This window comes from Haliaeetus albicilla, chromosome W, assembly GCF_947461875.1.
Source record: "Haliaeetus albicilla chromosome W, bHalAlb1.1, whole genome shotgun sequence".
Classification (NCBI taxonomy): domain Eukaryota; kingdom Metazoa; phylum Chordata; class Aves; order Accipitriformes; family Accipitridae; genus Haliaeetus; species Haliaeetus albicilla.
In genome coordinates, this window is record NC_091515.1 from 15,178,954 (window position 1) to 15,201,876 (window position 22,923).

At 48.3% G+C, this 22,923-nt stretch overlaps 1 long non-coding RNA gene across 1 annotated transcript; it reads left to right on the forward strand.

Moving 5' to 3' along the window:
* Positions 1–11,870: 11,870 nt before the first annotated feature.
* On the forward strand, positions 11,871–12,736 carry LOC138683383 (uncharacterized). Its single transcript, XR_011322948.1, has 3 exons — positions 11,871–12,164; positions 12,269–12,404; positions 12,613–12,736. It is a non-coding gene; the product is annotated as an uncharacterized lncRNA (long non-coding RNA).
* The last annotated feature ends 10,187 nt before the right edge of the window (positions 12,737–22,923 follow it).

The following is a 22,923-nucleotide window of genomic DNA, read 5'->3' on the forward strand; positions in this document are numbered from 1 at the left end:
TTCTTAACTTTCTCCATTATAGGGATAATTCTTCTCTACCTTCTCTTTTTCAACACTTCTCTTTTTTCAACACAGAATTTACAAAAAGTCATCAAAGTACATGTTAAAGATTTAGTTACTGGTCAGTGGAGTGGACCATGTGAGCTATTAACCTGGGGGCAAGATTATGCTTGTGTTTCCACAGATACAGGCCCACAATGGACTCCCGTTCAATTTGTACGACCATCATCATCTGGAACATCCTAGATGGTGCGGCAATATGAATACCACCTCAGCCAAAAACTAATGTGTAGGTCACCTTGGCCAACATAACAGGTCAAGATTCTCTGTGCATTGCAACCGCATCACAAAGCCCATGAACCAATAGACAGGATGGCTATGACTTGTGCAGCACACCTGGCCAACGAGCGCATGCGTCATAGGTTGCAACTGAGGCGGATTTTGGCACCCGCTGGCCACATGTGCTGAAATCCGTTCCTCTGCAAATGTATAAATACCGGGATTTTCCGAAGAGCATCGGGCTGGTGTACGGCAAGGCCATCGTTGCCTCCGTGGGGACGCCCACGCAAAGCTGGCACCTACCGATTGCTGGGCTGAGTTCACGGAGCAAGACGGCACAAGAATGTACGGATGGTTCATCTTCCTCACAGTCCTCGGATGGACGTAGTCATGGATACCGCCGCAAACCAAAGAAAACATCTGGATGACCCTGGCTGACGTGACCGGACAAGATTGCTTATACCTCAGTACAGCAACACCAAGCAATCCCTTTTTCACAGGTTTAATAGGGGGTTCCACTGACATCAACAAAGTTTAAGAACTTATTGATGGAGACCCCTGTGCAGCAGGTCATGGACTCAATGGATGGGAATGCCTGGTTTCCACAGATCGGGCATTCACCCTCATTGCCACCCCAGGAATCACAAATTCTGGGGTCCCTGAATACAGACTGGTGTAGTATTATCTGATTTACTGTTAGACATTGATAGTGTCAGACATGCTACGCTACAAAATAGAGCTGCAATTGATTTCTTGCTTTTAGCACAAGGACATGGTTGTGATGAGTTTGAAGGGATGTGTTGTATGAATTTATCCGATCACTCAGAATCCATTTTCAGTAGTATTCAACAATTAAAGAAGGGAGTCAAGAAGCTGACAGAAAGCGATGAATTAGATTGGCTGACAAAGATGTTCGAGGGTTGGGGATTGTCTGGATGGTTGATATCTCTGCTCAAGACTGTGGGGGTAGTGATCTTGATTGCGATAACTCTGCTCCTAATGTTGCCCTGTCTTTTCAGCCTTCTGCAAAGGGCCCTGCAGAGGGCAGCTGGGACAATATTTTTAGCACAAATACAAAAAGGGGGAATTGTCGGGGGATGCAACAGGTCTGCAGAATGCCTGACAATGCGAGAACAGCGTGACCTTGAGCAGCTTGTAGTGTATCCTTGAAAGTCTGGAAAGTCCCGAGAAGAGCGGTGCAAAAACAAGATAATGATAAGAAGAACCGTCCTGACGACTCACCAATCATGAACTGTTAGTTACTAACTAAACCAATCGTATATTAACACATACTCTGAAGAAGGGGATAAAAAGGTGTGTTAGAACAATAAAGTAGCCATTTTGCATGATCTATTACTTGTCATGTCTGTCTCTACCGCGACAGTATGTAATAGCTCCTTGGCTAGTTCAGGTCAGCTGCCCCGGCTATGCCCCCCACCTCCCAGGTTCCTGTAAAAATTAACTCTATCCCAGCTGAACCCAGGACAGGGTCATTGTAGGATTTGGCGTCCCCGGCTGGGTAATCCCCATAGGTTGTAACACTGCATTTATCGCTCGTAAATCCTGTAATAATCTCCATTTTCCTGACTTTTTTGGAATAACAACAATCGGTGTGTTCCATGGACTAGTTGAAGTGACAATGTGTCCTTGCTGCAACTGCTCTGGAATTAATTTATGTGCTTGTATCAATTTGTCCCCTTTTAACGGCCACTGATGGACCCAAACAGGCGCAGAGGTTAGCCACGTAAGTTTGAGCAGGGGTTTTACATCAGTGACCCTTAGGATAAATTTGAATTGACTGTGGTTAGGGTAATGTGCTATTGTTTCAATAAATCTCTGCCCCACAAATTTATAGATGAGTCAAGTACATAAGGCTGAATCCATGCTTCATGCTTCTCAGGCCCCTTTACTGACAAAAGTTTGGCACTTTGCATGGGCTGTTGAGTGCCTCCTGTACCAACAATTGTAGAAAGAGCTATTTGCAATGGCCACAAAGTTGGCCAGTCCTGTTTTGATATTATAGAAACGTCTGCTCCAGTATCTAGCAATCCTGAAAACCATCTACCCTCAATTTGCAATTTTAAAATCGGCTGTTCCTGTGTTATTTCCTGTGACCACAATACAAAAGGTCTCCCCGTGCTACCAAAGCTACCATCACCTCGATTATTTTGCATGTTTTGAGGTACCCAACAAGGAAGCAATATTAATTGAGCTATTTTTGTGTTTGCCGGAATTGTACATGGAATTTGCATTGAAGCTAGCATGATTTTAATTTCCCCTTGATAATCTGAATCAATAACTCCAGGGTATACAATTATTCCCTGTGTCGTAGCACTAGATCATCCAATTCTTAATCCTAACATGCCATCAGGCAAAGGTCCGAATATTGCAGTCCCCACAATATAAATCCTCTGTTCTTTTATTGAGAGGTTGGCTGCTGTTGCCAAATCCAGCCCGGCACTCCCTGTAGTTGCGGGCTGGAGGTCACAGATGGTTCTTGTGGGCTGCCTGTTTGTGTAGCAGTCCAATTGGTTAGTGGTGCCTCCACTGAATTCCAGACCCTGTTGGTTTGCGGGGCACCGGGTCTCGCGCCCCTCCTGTAGTTTCCCTGTAAGAGATTACCTTCTTTGTCAAATTTCGATTTGTGTTGATTCGCCCAATGATATCCTTTACTACAATGAGGGCAGAAGTGATTTACAGGTTTATCACGATTGGATTTCTGTCGTTTAGGACATTGCTTAGCCATATGTCCCAATTTTCCACAGTCAAAGCATTTCACAGTAACTTGATGAACATTTAGTTGCTGTGACAGTGCAGCAGCTAACATGTTAATCCTATGAGTCTCTGTCCCTACGTTTTGACATATCTTAATATATTGCCCAACATCAGTAGCTCTTCCTCTAACTGATTTCAGTGCAGCCTGACAGTCTGTATTTGCATTCTCATAAGACAATTGAAATAATAATGCTTTTGTAGCTTCTGGATTTTCTACCTGCCGTGTTATCACGGCTTGAAGGCAATCAATAAAAGATACGTACGGTTCCTGAGAGCCCTGTCGTATAGAGGCAAACAAAGTGATACCTAGCCCAGTTTCGGATACGCGTTGTAAAGCCATGATCGCAATATGAGTAGCTTGATCAAAAACTTGCTTTGGCAAAGCTGCTTGTGCCTGAGGTGTAATGTAAGGGCCTGTTCCTTGTAGGGTTTAGGGTTATTCCATGCGGGGCCCGGACAACAGGACACCAATATGATGATTAAAGTCGCCAGTTTATTGAGCCTAGCTGATCATTCTTATACAATTCTCTAAGTTGCTTAGAAGCTTTGATTGGCTGCTGCATGCAAGCATTTGGTGTCCACGTGCACAAGCATAAGCGGTGATTGGTTACATCGATACTGTCCACGCATATAAACATAAGATACAGTTAGTTATACTCACACTGTACACGCGCATAAACATAGGTCATAATTGGCTATATTAACTAGAGCACGCGAAACTTGTCTTGGTCTAATTGGTCAAGATAAACTGCCGAATTGAGGTTGTTTGTGCCAAGTTCCCTTTATCGTGGAATGCGCACCTGTGTTTTTCTAATTGGGACCTTTCTTTTTCTGTCGTCTTGTTTATTCTGTTCAAGGCCTTCTAAAGGCGTCTGGAATGCTCTTGCGACCATGAGCTACTTTCAGGTCCAGTAACTAAGTTCTATATAATTGACCCCAACATCTCCCCCTTTTTTGTTTTTTTGGGCTTTTTTTTGGTGGTTTTTTTTTTCAATTAACACAGCCTTACTTGATCTATCAATTAATTTTTAAACACATTGCAACATACAAGGATGGACCATCTGTACATTCTTGTGCCGTCTTGCTCCGCAAACTCAGCCCAGCAATCAGTAGGTGTCAGCTTTATGTGGGCATCCCCACGGAGGTAACAATGGCCTTGCCATACACCAGCCCGATGCTCTTCGGAAAATCCCAGGTTTCAGCACACATGGCCAGCGGGTGCCAAAATCCGCCTCAGTTGCAACCTATGACGCATGCGCTCGTTGGCCAGGCGTGCTGCACGAGTCATAGCCATCCTGTCTATTGGTTCATGGGCTTTGTGATGCGGTTGCAATGCACAGAGAATCTTGACCTGTTATGTTGGCCAAGGTGACCTACACGTTAGTTTTTGGCTGAGGTGGTATTCATATTGCCGCACCATCTAGGATGTTCCAGATGATGATGGTTGTACAAATCAAGCAGGAGTCCATTGTGGGCCTGCATCTGTGGAAACACAAGCATAATCTTGCCCCCAGGTTATTAATGAAAATGGACCTTCCCATTGCCCTGTTTCTAGATTCTTAACTAAGACCATGACCTTACCTCTAATTTTGGCTTTAGCTAACTTTTCTTGTGGAGAGAGATTCCCTACTCTTTTTTTTTTTTTTTTTTTTTTTGAGAGCATTAACAGATCTAGTCATCATCATTCACGAGCATCGAATCATACATGGGATAATAGCTAAGAGTATGAATATAGGAGCCACCAAGAAAATCGACCACTTTAATATTTGCCATATCCAAGGCCCAAACCCCAATGATTCTAACCAGTCACTAAACAGGTCAGTATAGTATCCGATCTTGTTTAGGTTCTCTTGTAATTGACTTAACTGTTTGTGAATGCTTATAGAATGGTCCGACAGGTTCATGCAACACATTCCTTCAAACTCTTCACACCCATGTCCTATCTCCACAAATCAAAAACACTCCTGGGGGCAACAACTTTCCCCCCGCAGTATTTACATCCAAACTTGCAGTATCAACGTCAGGCCATAAAGGTAACCCTGTTATGTTCTGCCATCCTATAAAGTCTGACCCTGATCGCTCTTTCTCCTTCTTTACCAAAACGGTGTCCCCCCAAAAAATATCACTCCTATACCATTATATGGTTGTAATTGTGATCGGAGATATCGACAATCTTCTAAATGGGAAATATTGGTTACCTCAACCGGGGGTAAAGAAAACATTAGATCCAATTCCTGAAGGGGCAAGCTCACACTAATCAGAAGGTTTTCCACAAACAATTGTTGCTGTTTAGCTCCTATCAAAGAGGGCCACCACTTTTCGCCAATCTTTATGCACATCACCACATCGCTTGTTGTCATCATGTTGAATTTCTCAAATTCTATATTGTAATTAGTCTGGTTGTACCATGAGCTGTAAAATTTAGGGTTAAAGTCTGGATACCCAATTAGACATGTGCGAAAAGGATCCCCTGGTGTAGCTAAGGACAGACAAAAATCAGTCTGTCTGGTACTGTTTGCCCAAGTTACCCATATATTCTGTCGGGGGTCAATTTTAAATACAGATCCCGTGACTAAGGTCATCGTAATCATTATCACTACCATTTGCTTTTCCAAATCCCTTTTTTTTTTTTTTGGTCTTTATCATAAATGACTACATATCGGGGTATCTTAATACTACTTCCACACTCGGCTCTTATGAGTAATGTTTCGCTGGATGCCAATCAACATTAAATCATATATATTTGCTGCAATAGCTCTAAGCTGCTTATTCTCTATACGATTAGTTATACACAAAGCCAAAATCAGTAAGCGATCTATTGAAAAATCCTCTGCCCGCTCACGCAAGGTTAGTTGGTTAGTTAAATTTCTATCACAATGATCACACAAAAAATTTTCTATCCCTTTCACCCACTCGCACTAAGATGCATATCCAGGGCCAGCACCGTACTCCGTGTTTTTCACACGTGTTCTTAATTTCCGCATTGACTGCCAGTCTCCGTCGTGATTTGTCTAGGCAGTCTATCTAGGGCTTCGGGACTTGCTGAAGTCTCCACTGCCTCTTGGTCTCGATCTTCTGAGTTGTTTGTGACATCTGATTGCTCAATCCATGGCTTGACCCATTTCGCCGGTATCCAATGGGGCTGTTCGTTACCTGTGGAAATACAAGCATACCCTCTTCCCCACGTGAATAACTTGCAAGGTCCCTGCCATTGCTGTAAAACTGGATCGAATATTGAAACTTGCGGCTGGTTTTTATCAACATTTTTGCTCCCACACATATGCCTAGTAATTGGGATCTGATCCTCAGTACCACGTGGCTGTAGCCAATTCAAAATATATAGTGCTTTGCTTATTAACTCTCGGGGGGTACAATGCCGCATGTCTTCTCCCGTTTCTAAAATGTTTAAATGATCCTTTAAGGTCCGATGTGCACGTTCAACGATAGCTTGACCAGTAGAATTATGGGGTACGCCAAAATTATGAGTTACCCCCCATAGCTGTAAAAATGTTTCTAATGACTGTGCGCGATATCCCGGGCCATTGTCTGTTTTAATTTCTGTTGGCACTCCCATGCCAGCAAATGCTGCCAAAAGGTGCTTAATTACGGATCTGGCATTAGTTGATACATGAACAGTAGCCCACATAAGGTTCGAATATGTGTCAATAGATACATGAACGTATTTATATTTCCCAAAACTGGGATACTCCGTAACATCTGTTTGCCAAATTTGCAATGGTGATAGTCCCCGGGGGTTCACCCCTTGTGGTTGTAAGTTTGGAATGTTTGCACAGTCAGGGCAAGCAGCAATAATAGTTCTGGCTTGCTGCAATGGAAGATCAAATTGCTTACTCAGCGCTTTTGCTGACTGATGATAAAATTTATGGGATAGCAGTGCTTGTCCAAACAAATCAGGTTTGGGTGTATTAAAACAGATGTTTGCATTGGCTACTACCAGTCGATCTGCGCGCGCATTACCTTCCACAATAAATCCCGGCAACGTTGTATGGCTATGAATATGATCGATAAAAAATAGGTCTGTTCATCTTTCTAATAACATCCATAATTTCAAAAACGCCATAAACAGCTGCTTATTACTTACAGTTTTTAGCAAGGATCTATGCATACGTTTGACTATCCCAACGACATATTGAGAATCCGAAACAATGTTGACAGGTGTTTTATCCCATTTTTTGAAAACAGAGCATACAGCTAATAGCTCAAGCACCTGTACTGACCCCTCTGACAGAACGACTTCAGATTTCCAGGATCCACCCTGAAGATATACAAATCCCGCTTTACCTGTTCTGCTGCTAGCATCAGTAAAAACGGTAATTGCCTCCAGTGGGCTTTCACTGCAAATAGAGCGTGGTTCCGTTGTCAACATTGTTTTAAACAATGGGTAAGGGGGGTAGTGATTGTCCACTTCCCCCTTAAAACCCATCAGAGCTACTGCAAGGCAGTCATTTTTCATCATGGCATTATTCACAATATCAAGCGACATAGGCAAAATAATTTTGTCCATTTGCTTCCCTGAAATTTGTGTCACCCTTGCCCCTGTTTTTTGAATGCACATTCCCAGAGCTTCAGTTCTAGTGACTACCGTTTTTGACATGCTAGCAGGCAAGAATATCCATTCTATTATTATCAATGGGTTTTGTTCCCGTCGCTCATCCCACTGACCCAAAATTCCCGCAACTTCCTTATCTGAGTTATATACATATAAATTTATGGACAAATCAGGGATGTATCTGCCAGACATGGATGATGTGATTTTCTGCTCAATTGCTGTCAAGGCTTGCCACCCCGATGCACTTAGTTGTATTGCAGAAGTTAAGCTATCGCTGCCCCGCAATAAATCCAGCAGCGGCTGTAAGTCTGTATTTGTAATACCACAATAAGGTCAAATCCACTGTAGGTCTCCGACAAGTTTTTGTACATCATGTATATTTCGTATGTCTTTGTGTAGCGACAGCTTTTGTGGACAAACAGAGGCTTCCACAACTTGCAAACCCAGATATAGTGTTAACGGCGTTCCATCTTTTTTAAACCTTGATCGACAGTCGCTGGCTTTGTGTCCAAACTTGTCGCACTTGTTACAGACCCCAGGAAAGTTTAACTGACTGCCGTTAGTTAGTGCTGGCACAGATCAAGGCTGTGTTGCTATGCGTTGAGGGCATGTACGTTTCAAATGCCCCGGTTGACCACACCGATAACACGCTAAGGGGTCTTTGTGTGGGCTGCGGTCTCCTTTTCCCTGTTGCACCATCGGTCGTAATGCTACCGCGAGCGCTGCAGCGTGAGCTTCAGCATGTATTTTAGCTTTCTCTTGTTCTTGTATTATAGTAGCCAAATCCTCGTTTGCATTATTTGAATCAGAGTATATGCTAGGTATAATTTGTTCATGTTGAACGGTGGTATCTGGGGGCTGTTTTCTCATAGGCGGATTTTTACTCACTCCCTGATTCTGTAGGGTTTCCTTTAATCGTACAGTTAGGGAGGCTTGGGAACTGTCAGATGGCTGATTAATATCGGCAGTCCCAGGGAGTGGAGCAGAAGTCAAGGGCACAGGAGCAGGCAGACAAGCTCCAAAAAGTCTCTCTCGCTGCATTATGTTTTTCTCCCCGCTTTTCTCCTTCGCTTGTGGTTGGAGAGAGAGCAGCAAAAGCAGACGCAGATGCTTTACGATCTGCTTTCATTTCTTGCAGAGTTGTCTTAATCAATTTCCATAAAGTTGCAAGACCTTTAACTTCTTTAGACCCGTCACTAATTTCATCCCATAGGGAGGTTCCGATAGCTTTCCAGGTACTAAGCTCAAAAGCTGTACCCACACTAATTAAAAGGTTTCTGTCCTTGCTCCATTGTAGAAGCTGCTTTAAACAAGCTTTATCATATTTTTTGCCTCTCTCTGAGAGTATATGTTGGAAGAGCTTAACTACCGCTTCTTCTTCTTTGGAAAGCGTAGACCCCATCTCCTCCCCTGACTGCTCACCTCCTTTACAGGCAAGTCCTTTTTAATATCTGTCTCTGTTTTTTCAACCAGCCTCATAAATGTCTTTACGGCTGCCTTTTCCCTCGCAGATGCTGCGAAACCCATGCCGCCTTTTACCACGTAAGCTTACGATTTTCCTGCCTCTCTCGAGCAGCCCTGCCTCTCTTGCGCAGTCCTGCCTCTCTCGAGCAGCCCGGCGCTTTCTTTCAAGCCCACCGGAATCCGCGGCAATTTCCCCCGCCTTTTCAGTAGCGTTCCCTCTTGTTCCTTACCAGATCACGTCAGAGGTCGCCAGATGTAGGGTTTAGGGTTATTCCATGCGGGGCCCGGACAACAGGACACCAATATGATGATTAAAGTCGCCAGTTTATTGAGCCTAGCTGATCATTCTTATACAATTCTCTAAGTTGCTTAGAAGCTTTGATTGGCTGCTGCATGCAAGCATTTGGTGTCCACGCGCACAAGCATAAGCGGTGATTGGTTACATCGATACTGTCCACGCGTATAAACATAAGATACAGTTAGTTATACTCACACTGTACACGCGCATAAACATAGGACATAATTAGCTATATTAACTAGAGCATGCGAAACTTGTCTCGGTCTAATTGGTCAAGATAAACTGCCGAATTGAGGTTGTTTGTGCCAAGTTCCCTTTATCGTGGAATGCGCACCTGTGTTTTTCTAATTGGGACCTTTCTTTTTCTGTCGTCTTGTTTATTCTGTTCAAGGCCTTCTAAAGGCGTCTGGAATGCTCTTGCGACCATGAGCTACTTTCAGGTCCAGTAACTAAGTTCCATATAATTGACCCCAACAGTTCCTTGTAACATATTTTGATCTATAAGTATCCCTGATGACAAGTTCTCCATAATTTGTTCCACTGACTAATCATTGTATTCTAATTGCCATACAGAATACTGAGCAGAAGTCAACACCGTTTTCATAAGCAATTTCCAGTCCCAAGGAGTCATAGTATAAGTGCCTCCAATTGTTTCCACTAGTCCCATTGTAAATTAATTGTGTAACCCATTTTCACAAATTGATTTCTGTAATTCTTTTATCATTTCATAAGGTAAACCGTCATGCTGTGGTGGATTATGGGGTTTGTATATAACAGGAAAAGTAAACATGGTATCTCCTTGCTGTAGAGCTTTTTCTCAACAGAGTTGCATTAAGCTATGTGTATTTTTTCCCAAATCTTTAAGTGAATCATCACATTTAGCATCAAAGTCTGGTAAAGGCGGAGCTGAAGGCACTATAGTGTTTTCTCCGCACCGCTGTAAAGCAGGAGCCACAGGATTAGACAGAGGCATAGAGTTAGAGGGATTAGCAGGAGAAGGAGATACAGGCAGTGCAGCAAAGCCAGGTTCCGTGTTAAGTTCTGCAAACCCTGGAGAGGGAGTACCAGGTGATTGGGGTGGAGGGGTGGAGGACGGCGGAGGCATGGCGGCGGCCGTGGCGGGCACAGAGGCCGCGGGAGGCGGTGGCAGTGAAGGGGGTGCAAAAGCAGCGGGAGGCAGCGGCGAGGCGGCGGGGACCTGTATGCAGTGGTGAGGGTCGGCAACCCCGCGAAGCCCGTGCTGCCCACCCGCTGCCTGCCTGTCTGCCTGCTGGCGGGATGTGTGCATTAACGGTGTTAGTGCAGGCGGTGGTGGAGGTAATGAGGGATATAAATCCGTCTCTTTTTCAGAGTCCACCCTGCCTGATGCAAAAGAATTATTATCGGAATCAGAATCCTGATCATTAGCGGCCTGCTTACAAACTGTCTCCTCAAAAGCAGTATCAGGTTGCATTGATATGATTTTCTCTGCTGGCTGTAAATGCATCAGCGCAGTATAAATAAATTTCCATGTCACAATTAAATTTTCTGATACACCAAAGGCCAAAGTTTTTCACGTTTGTAAACATTCCCCGACTCTTTCCCAACCCTTGCTATCAACAGTTCCCTCTGTGGGAAACCAGTTAGCCTTTACCCATATTAAAAGTGAAGCAATTTGTCCCTCTGTTATTTTATACCCAGAGGCCCATAAAATCTGCTGCAAAATGTTTAAGTAGAGCTTATGCTCCTGGGAAGCTGATTGCCCCATGCTACCGCAATCTTGCAACTCACCTGTTCCACAGGGGTCGCTGTTACCTATTTTCTCGGAGTCGTGGCCACTTCTTCAAAACTCTCCCCATTAGATTGCGTGGTCTCCGCAGTGAAGGGGAATCACCTCTTTTCTTCTTCTCTTGATCACGTCGTTTTCTTCTCTTAATTGCGCCGGCTTCTTCTCTCCATCACGTCGTCATCTTCTCTCGATCACGTTGTCTTCTTCTCTTGAGCACATCGTCTTCTTCTCTTGATCATGTCGGGCTCACCATCTGCAGCAACTGAATCAAGCGCTCAAGCTCTCTGTGCAAGATTCCCTTTATTTCACAAAAGAATCCAACTTATATATGTTTCAACAAAGATCTAGAAAGTACTAACGGCATACAGCCAATACTACTAACAGAGGAGCTCATATCTGGCTCAGCTGGGATGTTTGCCAGTCCTCAGAACAGTTAAAGATAAAAACATTCCATACACATACTCGTGACTGTCTTCAGCCACATCTTCCCAGGCCTACACCAGGCCATCCTCCAACCTGACCTTGTAAAACTAGTTCTTCAAAGGCTTGGCAAACATGCAGCACAACAAATTCTAATGGTCACTCTTGAAAACAAATGCCAGGTGTTCCAAGCTGCTCCCACACATGGGGACGTGGGGGCATCAGGACAGGACAGCAGATGAGCACGGGGACATGGGAACGTGGGGACATGAGGGGACAGAAGCTGGGCACGGGGACACAGGGATATGGTGGGGGGACAGGGGATGATCACGGGGACGTGGGTATCATGGGGGGACAGGAGCCACAGGACAGAGCTGGGATGGCCGTGGGGGGCACAGAACGAGTGTGCACCTGGGTACCAGGTCCCCTGGGTGCTGGGTCCCCAGGGTGCCAGCATGGGTGACCCGTGTGGGTGCCCTCAGTTTCCAGCGGAAGGTGAAGTGGTTCCTAGAGGCCCCCAGCAAAGCCACCCCACTGGACGGTGCCACCAGCCTGGCCATTGCCCTGGTCAACTGCTGTCCTCCCTTCAGGTGAGGGCACCCTGAACACCCCCCCCTTCCCGGGTCCCTCAGGTGCTCGGGGTGCTCGGGGTGCTCAGGGTCCCCAGCAGCACCCACTGACCTCCCTGCGGCAGGACTTTTGCTGAGCACCTGGCACAGTTTGGGCACCCGGAGAGTGAGGAGCCCCGATGCCAGGCCCATGCCACCCTGGACAATGTGACCCGGCTCTGCAACCACGTCCTCACCCAACACCTCTTCGAGGACCTCAAGGTGCCTACATGGCATGGGACAGCCTGGGGAGGGGACAGCCAGAGCGGTGCACCAGGGTGCTGGGCAGGGTGCCCATCAGTTGTGCACTGAGCCAGGTGACACCCACAGGTGCAATGCTTTGAGTGGCCTCCCACCCCCCGGGTGCCACCCAGGGTGCCACCCATGGGTGCCGGGACAGCTGCCCACCCCAGCTGCCCCCCCACCCCAGCCCTACTTCAACAAGCTGATGAAGCACAAGTGGCTGACGAACTCCGATGCTTTCGACACCATCGTGATGCTCATCACCAGCTTCACCCAGAAACTGCGTCCACTGCGCCCTGAGCCCTACCAGGCAGGTGCGAGGTTTGATGCCGCAGGGTCAATGCCATCACCGGCGGCTTCTGCTGACCCTTGTGCTTCAGGTGTTGGTGAGCGAGGTGCACCAGCAGGTGCTCATCGAGTACGTGCGGCCGCTGCTGCAGGTGCTCTTGGTCTGCACCTCGGCCAAGATGCGCGCCCGGGTGGCTGCCCACCTCAGGAACAAAGCTCACCAGCTCCGCGAGCTCTTCAGCCGCTTGGTGAGACTCTGTCCCCTCCCCAGCACCCTTGGGTGCTCCTCGGGCAGGGGTGACGGTGCTGAGGTCCTCTGTGCCAGCAGGATTCGGCCTCACCCTGGCTGGATTTGGTGGTGCCGAGGTTGAGGGAACTGCTGGTGCTGGAGGACACGGCGGTGCTGCAGATGGAGGTGGGTGTCCTGGTGAGGGACTTCCCCGACATCCGGTGAGTGCTGGCACCCAGCAGTGGCCCCAGGGGAGTGGCAGTGGGGTGGCATGGCCAGGCAGGACACCATGGCCCCATGGGGACAAGAGTGGGGTGGCATGTGTCCCCAGGGGGACAGGAGCAGGGTGGCATGTGTCCCCATAGGGGCAGGAGTGGGGTGGCACATGTCCCTATAGCCAGCACAGCAGGGTGGCATGGCCAGGCGAGATGCCACCTCCCTGTAGGGACAGGGACAGGACACAGTGTCCCCATGGGGACCAAAGCGGGGTGACAGGATGCCGCATCCATCCTTCCCGGCAGCACCCGCCCCACTGCCAGTCCCTCCTGGCTGCCCGCCGGGAAGCGGCCATGGCCTCGCGCCAAGTCCCCTCCCTGTCCCTGAGTCCCCTGGGGGGGCCGGTGGCACAGGCGGGCCCAGCAGGATGCTGCCACTTCGGGGGCTTTAAATAGAACCGGTCCTGCCTGCAAGTGGTACCAGTTAAACTTGGGACCAGGCTTCGCCCCAGAGCTGGGTGTAATGCTGCACCCCAAAAGTGGGTGCAATGTTGCACCCCAAATCTGGGTGCATCATGGTGCTCCAAAGCTGGATGCATTGCTACACCCCAAATATGGGTGCATGCCCCTCCCAAGGGACCTGGGTGCCCAGCAGCAGGTGTCCCCGTCCCCTGAGCATCCCCGTCCCGCAGCAGAGCAAGGCCGAGCCGGGGCTGCCGCGCCAATGCGCCTTCTTCTCCAAGCTGGCTGTGGCCCGCGAGGTGCGATGACTGCCCTTCCGCCTGCTGCGCCTGGTGCATCTCTCCCACCTGCACCTGCGTCGCCTGCACCCTCAGCGCCCCAGCCAGGCACAGCTCTGAGCGCCCACGACCACAGGTGGGTGCAGTGAGGCACCCCCGGAGCTGGGTGCTCGCCTCCCACATCACCCCGGCCATGCTCGGAGCCCCCAGAGCTGGGGTGGGGTGGGGGGCTGCGCTGCCCCAGCCCAGAGCCCCCCCAGCACTGTGTATAAATGGTGTGTCAATGTTGTAAATTAACGCTGGAGCCAGTCCTTGTCCTTCGCTCTCACTCCAGGTCCTCGTGCATGGGGACAGGGGCCATGGGGCCACCATGTGCACAGGGGCTGGGGGACATGGCACTGTCCCCATGCACAGGGTATGGGGGACATGGCACTGTCCCTGTGCAGAGGGGATGGGGACATGGGACTGTCCCTGTGTGGGAGCCGGTTCTTCGTGCGAGGCCATGAGAGGCCTTGGCCCATGGTGACCGCTCTGGGGTGGGGAGGAAGGAAAGGGCCGCCAGTGCCTCGCCGGGAAGCCACCACAGGACACACACACACACACACACAGAACGGCCCTTCCCGGCACAGGGGGGGGCACCCAGCTGGACTCAGCCGGGTGGCAGGGGGTTGGGGACAGTGTGGCTCGGCCAAGGGCAGGATCAGGCCTGGGGGGGCGTGGGGGAAGCCACCCTGGCCCCCCTCCATCCTGTCCCACCCTGCCTCGGCGCCCAGATCTGGCGCCTCGTGGGACACCTTGTCCCCCCACCCCCGGCGCTGGAAAATGGAGGGGGGGGACCCGGGATACGGACACCCCCCCCATCCCACTTGCCACCCGCCACCCCCAGAGCATCATCACCCACTGCTGCGATGAGCTTGCTGGGTCTCAGCATATCCTGGTGGGGGCCATGGATAAGGCCACTGTGTGCTCCCCACCCCCCCCGTGTCAAAAATAGGCGAGTGCTGGATCCGGCCAGGAAGGAGCGAGGGCTAAAAATAAGTGGCCCCGGTGCAGCCACAGTGGGATCGGGGCCAGGGTCACTGTCCCCCGTGCCATGGGAAGGGGACAGCGGCGGTGGGGGTGGAAGTGGCAGCACCAGGTAGGGGCAGCGGGAAGGGACAGGGGTGACCCCTGTGCAGGGATGGGGCATGGAACGTCATGCAAGGGGGGGTGGCATGGGAATGGGAATGTGGGGACAGGGATGTCACCGTGCCCAGATAAATGGGGACAGGGATGGGACCATGCCCAGACACATGGGGAGAAGGATGTCACTGTGTCTGGATGCATGTGGACGGGGATGGGACCATGCAGGGACATATGGGGACAGAGATGGGACCACACAGGGACACGTGGAGATGGATCCCACCTTGTAGGGACACATGGGGACAGGGATGTCACCATGCAGGGACACATGGGGACAGGGACCTGCATTGTCCCCACAGTCCCTGAGTGCATCCCCAGGCATGGGGGGGGGTGATGACACCCACCCCAGGGTGTGCCCAGCACATTCTGGTGTGTCCTGGCATGTCCCACGTGCCCAGCCCCGGCGTGACTCACCAGGCGCCTGACATCAAAGCCTTGGTAGAAGGAAGGAAACCACCCCCCGGCAGCAGGGCTGGGGGGCCAGGGGGACACCCTCCCCCAACCCAACATGACTGATACAGCCCCCCACAGCACCCAGCTGGGCAGGGGACCCCCCAGATTGGGCAAGGACTCCCCAAAGTGGGCAAGGACCCCCTCCCAACTGAACAGGCATCCCCCAAACTGGGCAAGGACCCACCTCAAATTGAGCAGTGTACCCCCAAACTGGGCACAGACACCCTCCCAGCTGGGTAATACACCCTCCAAACTGGGCGAGGACCCCCCCACCCACCCCCTGTCTCTTGGTCACCCGCGGGGCTGCAGGCATGGGGGCGGGGTGTGGCTTGGAAAGGTGTGGTCCTTCATAACTATGGCTGCAAGGCCCGCCCATCTTTACAGTTGATTGGCAGGCAGCTGGGCCAATGGGGAGACATCCCCCACAAGCTCCAGGTCCCCAGGGATCTCTGGCCCATGGGCTCCTTGTCCCCCTGCAGCTCCCTGACCCACAGGCTCCTCATCCCCAAGGATCTTCACGTCCTCAGGAACCATGGAATGGTTTGGGTTGGAAGGGACCTTCAAGATCACCCAGTTCCAACCCCCCCTGCCATGGGCAGGTACACCTTCCACTAGGCCAGGCTGCTCAAAGTCCCAGCCAACCTGGCCTTGAACACTTCCAGTGAGACAGGGAACCAAAGAAACCTTAGCTGATATAGTAGATATATGAATGTGGATAAGAATTGTTTAATAATTATCTAGCTTATAATGAAGTTAAAGAAGTTTCAATAGAGGTAGCCATGGCCCAAGGGGATGAGAAGTGATGTTTAACGCTTGCATTGTTGAGGCTGGCTGGGACAGGAGATAGTCCCTGATAAGAAGCAGCAGTGGCTCCAAGAACCAGCCAAGACCGACCTTGTGATTTGGACAAATGCCAAGGGACAACTGAGTCTGCACAGGGACAGAAGGTTAAGAGTTCACCGTGAAGAAGACATACAGCCTTCATCTTCACGACCACCAGACGACCACCATAAGGAGGCACTGTGCAAGCGCAGTTGAGAGGAGACTATGGAAATGACTTCCTAGGGCTAATTTTAATATGAAGCAGGGATAGGTAATGCCTATGTATAGGCGTATTGCGAAACTCTATGTATATGTAACACTTGACTGTATAAATTTAAAGCGAACTGCCAGGTCAGGCTCGCACGACTTTGGTGGGACTACCCCCCCCGTGCTGCCCAGCGCTGAATGAACATACCTACTTTACAATCTCACCGATTGTGGAGTCTGTTTTCCGCACGTCAGTTTGGCGAGCCAGGCAGGAGACTCTCTGCTCAGCTGCGGGACCAACTGCGGAGCAGACGCCCCTCGGCGCGCCCCGAGCACTTTCCTCGGAGGAGCCTCCGCTGCCAGCCGCTCACTGCGGGAGCAGACAACGACCTCCTGAAGCCGCGGACCAAACGGTATGTTCTACAAGGGGGGCCTGTAAAAGTACGGGCCGGGGAAGCTGGTAAATCGCGCAGAGACGTCTGGCGTGCAGCATAGTCCCCATATGGGAGGAGGGTACCCTGTATGGTAACCAGGGGGGATTTGCTGACCAATAGAGTGGCCGCTAGTGATCTTGAGGGTAGATCGAGCAAATCCGGGGTGACTGCTGCATCCCAGTATCGGGAGCCAGGACGGACCTGTCGATGACTGGTATATAAGAGGCAGGAGAAGGGTAAGCGCACCCCCTCGCAATTGCGCTTGGTACATTTTTGCAGCTGCTGAAGGTTGTCAACTGGAGCGATGATTGTATGATGTGAATGTTTGGAAATTTATGTTAAAGATTTTGTGTGAGAATGTGAAAATGTTATGTTGAGATTTATATGTGTATATATGCTTGTTAATGTGTAGATATCTAAAACTGTGGATTGAATGTTTGAGTAAAAGAGACACAGCTCAGCTGCGGAGCGTGTGTGGAGTTCTGCTCCGCAGTTTCGTAACTCCACAAGGGGTACGGCCAGAGACAAACGAAGTGTGACTCACTGATGATTTGAAACTTGAATTTATATGTTAAAGTTGTAATTGTAAGTTTGAGTTTGATTATCTTAATCATTTTGTGGTGTTGGTATAAGAAAGTCCCTGTATGGTGCATCACATAAATGTGGGTATTTGAATGGTGTCTTTTACATCCAGGAAATGAGTGTATGCCCTCATATGTCCTGGAATGTGTGTGGTGTAAACAGAGGTTGCAAATAGATTGTGGCGGGGATATTAAATGCCCTGAGTGTCGGGTTTGGACTCCCTGGGATAAGAGGGGACGGGCTATGTACACAGTTGGGATTGTTTGTGGTTGGAGAGATAGCCGAAATAGTGAAATTGGTGTGTGGAAAGGAAAATTTAATCCCAGAATTCGGGACGTGTGAGAGAAAAACCGGGAGAATTCTATAAAGAGGTGTAAGAAACAATTTGCATGGAAGCTTATTAAAAGGAGAAGTAATAAAATGGGAAACAATCAAGGGGGAATATTGAGGAAGAGTCCTCTGGGTTGTGTTATTACCCACTGGAAAGATATTGTTGGGACCGGAGGTACGGAAAATAAAAAGAACCTTATTAAGTATTGCAATCAATGGTGGCCGTTGTATAAGTTAGAAGGTGATGCTAAGTGGCCACTTAATGGGTCAACAGATTATAATACTCTATTACAATTAATGCTGTTTTTAAGGAGAGAAAGAAAATGGGATGAAGTTTCATATGCAGACATGTTTTTCACACTCCGAAACCATCCAGGGTGGCAAAGGGACTGTGGAATGGTACCCCCACAGGACCCCATGGTGCTCGCAGTTGAGCGAGAAAACAACAAGGAGCTTAGAGGTAAACTGAGGCAGTGTTGTTCGGCATGTAGTATTGGACAAAGACGTACAAAGACAAATAAAATCCATCAGGTACCAGAACAAGATCTAACTGATTTGTTTAAGCCTCCCCCTCGACCACAGGAACAGGATGCAGACTCGGATAGAACTCCAACCCCCCCGGACAGCCCTGTATCTTCCCGTACTAGGAAGAAAACTACCTCAACAGCTTTACAAGCACCTCTCCGAGAGGCGGTGAGGCCGGATGGTGGGACAATGTTAATCAAAGTACCCTTTTCTACTGCTGACCTAGGGGAATGGAAAAAGGTTGCTAAAGATTATAGGAGTGATCCGGTAAGTGTAACTAAACATTTCCAATTTATTGTAAAACAGTATAACCCTGATTGGAAGGTGTCCTGGGTTCAGCTGGGATAGAGTTAATTTTTTTTTTTACAGGAACCTGGGAGGTGGGGGGGCATAGCCGGGGCAGCTGACCTGAACTGGCCAAGGAGCTATTCCATACCATGTGACATCATGCTCAGTATATAAATGGGGAGCGGGCCGGGGGGTGGGCTCTTCTTTTCGGTGGGGGAAGTGGCAGAGCGTCGGGTCCCGGGTGGTGAGCAGTTGCACTGTGCATCACTCTTTTTGTATACTTTTTCATTAGTACCGTTGTTGTTGTTGCAATTTCTTTGTGTTGTTCCAGTAAACTGCCTTTATCTCAACCCTCGAGGTTCCAGGTTTGTTTTTTTTCCCTCTCCTCCGTCTTCCCCCCATCCCACCGGAGGGGGGGCGGGAGGAGTGAGCGAGCGGCCGCGTGGTCCTTTGTTACCGGCTGGGTTGAAACCACGACAGAAGGATATACAGCTATTATTAGAATATATGACCGAAACAGAGAAACAGCTGATTTTAAAAACAGCAGGGAACCTAGCTGAAGATCATTATAAGATCACAGGAGGGGACGTTAAAGAATATTTCCCTCTCCAAGACCCAAAGTGGGATGTTAATAGATCTGCACATATGGAAAGATTGCAGGGGTATCAGGATTGGATTACAAAAGGAATGGAGAGGCCAATCCCCAAAACTATAAATAGGTCAGCTTTATATGCAGTCAAACAGAGTCCTTCCGAGTCTCCATCTAAATTCCTGGATCGATTGATGGATGCAATGCGCCGCAACACACCGCTGGATCCTGGGTCAGAGGTAGGAATACAACAATTGGTCTCCCTGGTTTTGGGTCAATCTACAGGGGATATAAGGCGCAAACTTCAAAAATTACGTCCTACAGAGGGTAGGAATTTAGAAATATTATTGGATGAAGCATGGAGAGTATTTAGTAACAGAGAAGAAGGATATAGGCAGGGACAAAGGAAATTAATGGCTGTTATCCAGGAAGAAAGAGGAAGAGGGCCTAGGCGAGACTTGCCCCGACTGGGCAAGGATCAATGTGCTTTGTGTAAGAAATTTGGTCATTGGAAAAAGGAATGCCCAAAGAACAAGAAGGAGGATCAGGGGGCTCAAACAGGAAGAACAGTAGCCCATGTGGAGGGAGATTGACGGGAACCTGGGGAATCTACCCTAGCAGATCCACTGGTTATAATTAAGCTAGGGAAAACACAACAAGAAATAGAATTCTTGGTAGATACGGGGGCAACATACTCGGTTCTGAACCAAGCTTTGATGCCCCTGGGAGATGATTATGTCATAGTGAAAGGAGCAACTGGTCAAAGTGAAAAGGCATATTTTTGTAAACCTTTAGAATATAAATTAGGAAAACAGTGGGGCATTCATAAATTTTTATATATGCCCAACTCCCCAAAGCCACTTCTGGGAAGGGACTTGTTGGAACAATTGGAAGCAAAAATTGTATTTGAAAAGGGAGAAATTACTCTGGAGGTAAAAGATCAAGAATATATTCAAATATTGAGCCTAACCTTAACCAGTCTCCCCCTAGAAGGAAACATTAGCGAGGACATCTTAAACCAAGTGTACCCGGGGGTATGGGCTACCGATGCACCTGGAAGAGCGAAAAGTGCCCCCCCTGTTGAAGTTAGGATCAAGGAAGGCCGAAAGCCGGTAAGGATTAAACAATATCCCCTAAAGAAGGAAGACAGAGAAGGAATTCGGCCGGTGATAGAAAAATTTTTGCAGTTGGGGTTACTAAAAGAGTGCGAGTCTGAATTCAATACCCCTATATTACCTGTTTGGAAGCCCGATGGGTCATATTGGGTTGTCCAAGACTTACGGGCGGTGAATAAGATAACTGAAGATCTTTACCCGGTAGTGGCGAACCCATATACCCTGTTGACCGTATTAACACCTGAATTGACTTGGTTTACTGTTTTAGATTTGAAGGATGCTTTCTTTTGCCTCCCTCTCCATGAAGCCAGCCAAAAATTATTTGCATTTGAATGGGAAAACCCCAAGAGTGGTCGAAAGACCCAGCTCACTTGGACGGTGTTGCCACAAGGATTTAAGAATAGTCCTACCATTTTCGGCAATCAGCTTGCAAAAGACTTAGAATCCTGGGAAGCCCCGTCTGAGGAGGGGAAGCTGTTGCAGTATGTGGATGATATCCTGATCGCCACCAAGACAGAGAAAGATTGTATAATATGGATGGTGAGTCTGCTGGATTTCCTGGGACTCCAGGGGTACCGGGTATCCAAGAAGAAGGCACAGGTAATGCAACGCAAAGTGAATTATTTGGGCTATGAAATTAGTGCAGGACAAAGAACTATGGGACAAGCCCGTAAAGAGGCAATATGCCAAACTCAGAGACCTCAGACAGTGAAAGAGTTACGAACTTTTCTGGGAATGATGGGGTGGTGCCGATTGTGGATCTATAATTATGGATTGCTTGTTAAACCACTGTATGCGCTAACAGCCACTGAGCAGAAACACCTTGAGTGGAACAAGGAGACCGAACGAGCCTTTGAGCTACTGAAAAAGGCTTTGATGTCGGCCCCGGCCTTGGGACTCCCAGATGTAAGTAAGCCATTTCTTCTTTACTCACACGAGAAGCAGGGCATTGCCCTGGGAATATTAACGCAAAACCTGGGCCCATATCGACGGGCTGTTGCCTACCTCTCTAAGCAATTAGACATGACTGCGAAAGTTTACTCTAGGCCAGAAAATGACTGTTTTAGTGTCTCATACAGTATCAACAGTACTGGAAACAAAGGGTGGACATTGGCTCTCTCCACAAAGATTCCTGAGATATCAAGCTATATTGGTAGAGCAGGATGATGTGGAGATTGTAGTCACTAACATTGTCAACCCAGCTTCTTTTCTCAGCAGGAACACAGGAGAACCGGTACATCATGACTGTTTGGAAACCATCGAAACAACATACGCCAGTCGCCCAGACCTGAAAGACAGCCCCATGGAAAATGGAGAAACCTGGTTCACAGACGGAAGCAGTTACGTCCTAAATGGTAATCGACATGCAGGATATGCCATCACCACCAGCCAAGAGGTAATAGAATCAGGGGCTTTGCCCATGAACACCTCCGCACAGAAGGCAGAAATAATTGCTCTAACCCGCGCCCTGGAATTGGCCCAGGGCAAAGTTGTGAACATTTATACAGACTCAAAATATGCCTTTGGAGTTGTACACGCACATGGAGCAATTTGGAAGGAGAGAGGACTATTGAATTCCCAGGGGAAAAAATATCAAACACGCAGAAGAAATTCTGAAGTTACTGGAAGCTGTCCAGCTCCCTAAGAAAGTAGCAATTATGCATATTAAGGCACACCAGAAAGTGAGCTCAGATTTGGAAAAAGGAAATGAACTGGCGGACAGAGAGGCAAAACAAGTGGCCAGAACAAAGGTAAAAATAGAAGGGGCTTTAATTCCTGATAGACAAATCTCCCTAAAAGGTAAGCCAGAATATACCAAGGAAGATCAGAAACTTATTACAGTTTTAGAAGGGTCATATAATGAAGAAGGGTGGGCTCATACCCCACAGGGAAAACTAATCATTCCCTCTTGCTTACTGTGGCATTTGATACAGGAGGAGCATAGGAAAAGACACTGGGGGACAGAGGCTCTGTATAAACATTTAATAAGAGAAATTGTGGCTAGAAATTTATATACCACAGTGAGACAAGTGACTCAACAATGCGATCTTTGCCTTCAGACTAATCCTAAGAATACCCCCAAACTAGAAATGGGTCAGATTGGGAAAGGCAATGGGCCTGGACAGCAATGGCAAATTGACTTCACAGAACTTCCAAGAAAAGGGGGGTATCGATATTTACTAGTATTAACTGATACCTTTTCAGGTTGGCCAGAAGCATTCCCAACAAGAACGGCTAAAGCCCGGGAGGTAACTAAAATATTAGTGCAAGAAATAATACCACGTTTCGGGGTTCCAGCAACCATGTCCTCTGACAGAGGACCACATTTTGTCTCAAGAATAGTACAACAAATTAGCCGCCATTTGGGTATAGATTGGCAACTTCATACTCCATATCACCCCCAGTCGAGTGGTCAAGTGGAAAAAATGAACCACTTAATCAAACAGCAAATTGTAAAATTGGGACAAGAAGCGAATCTAACATGGCCTCAGTCTCTCC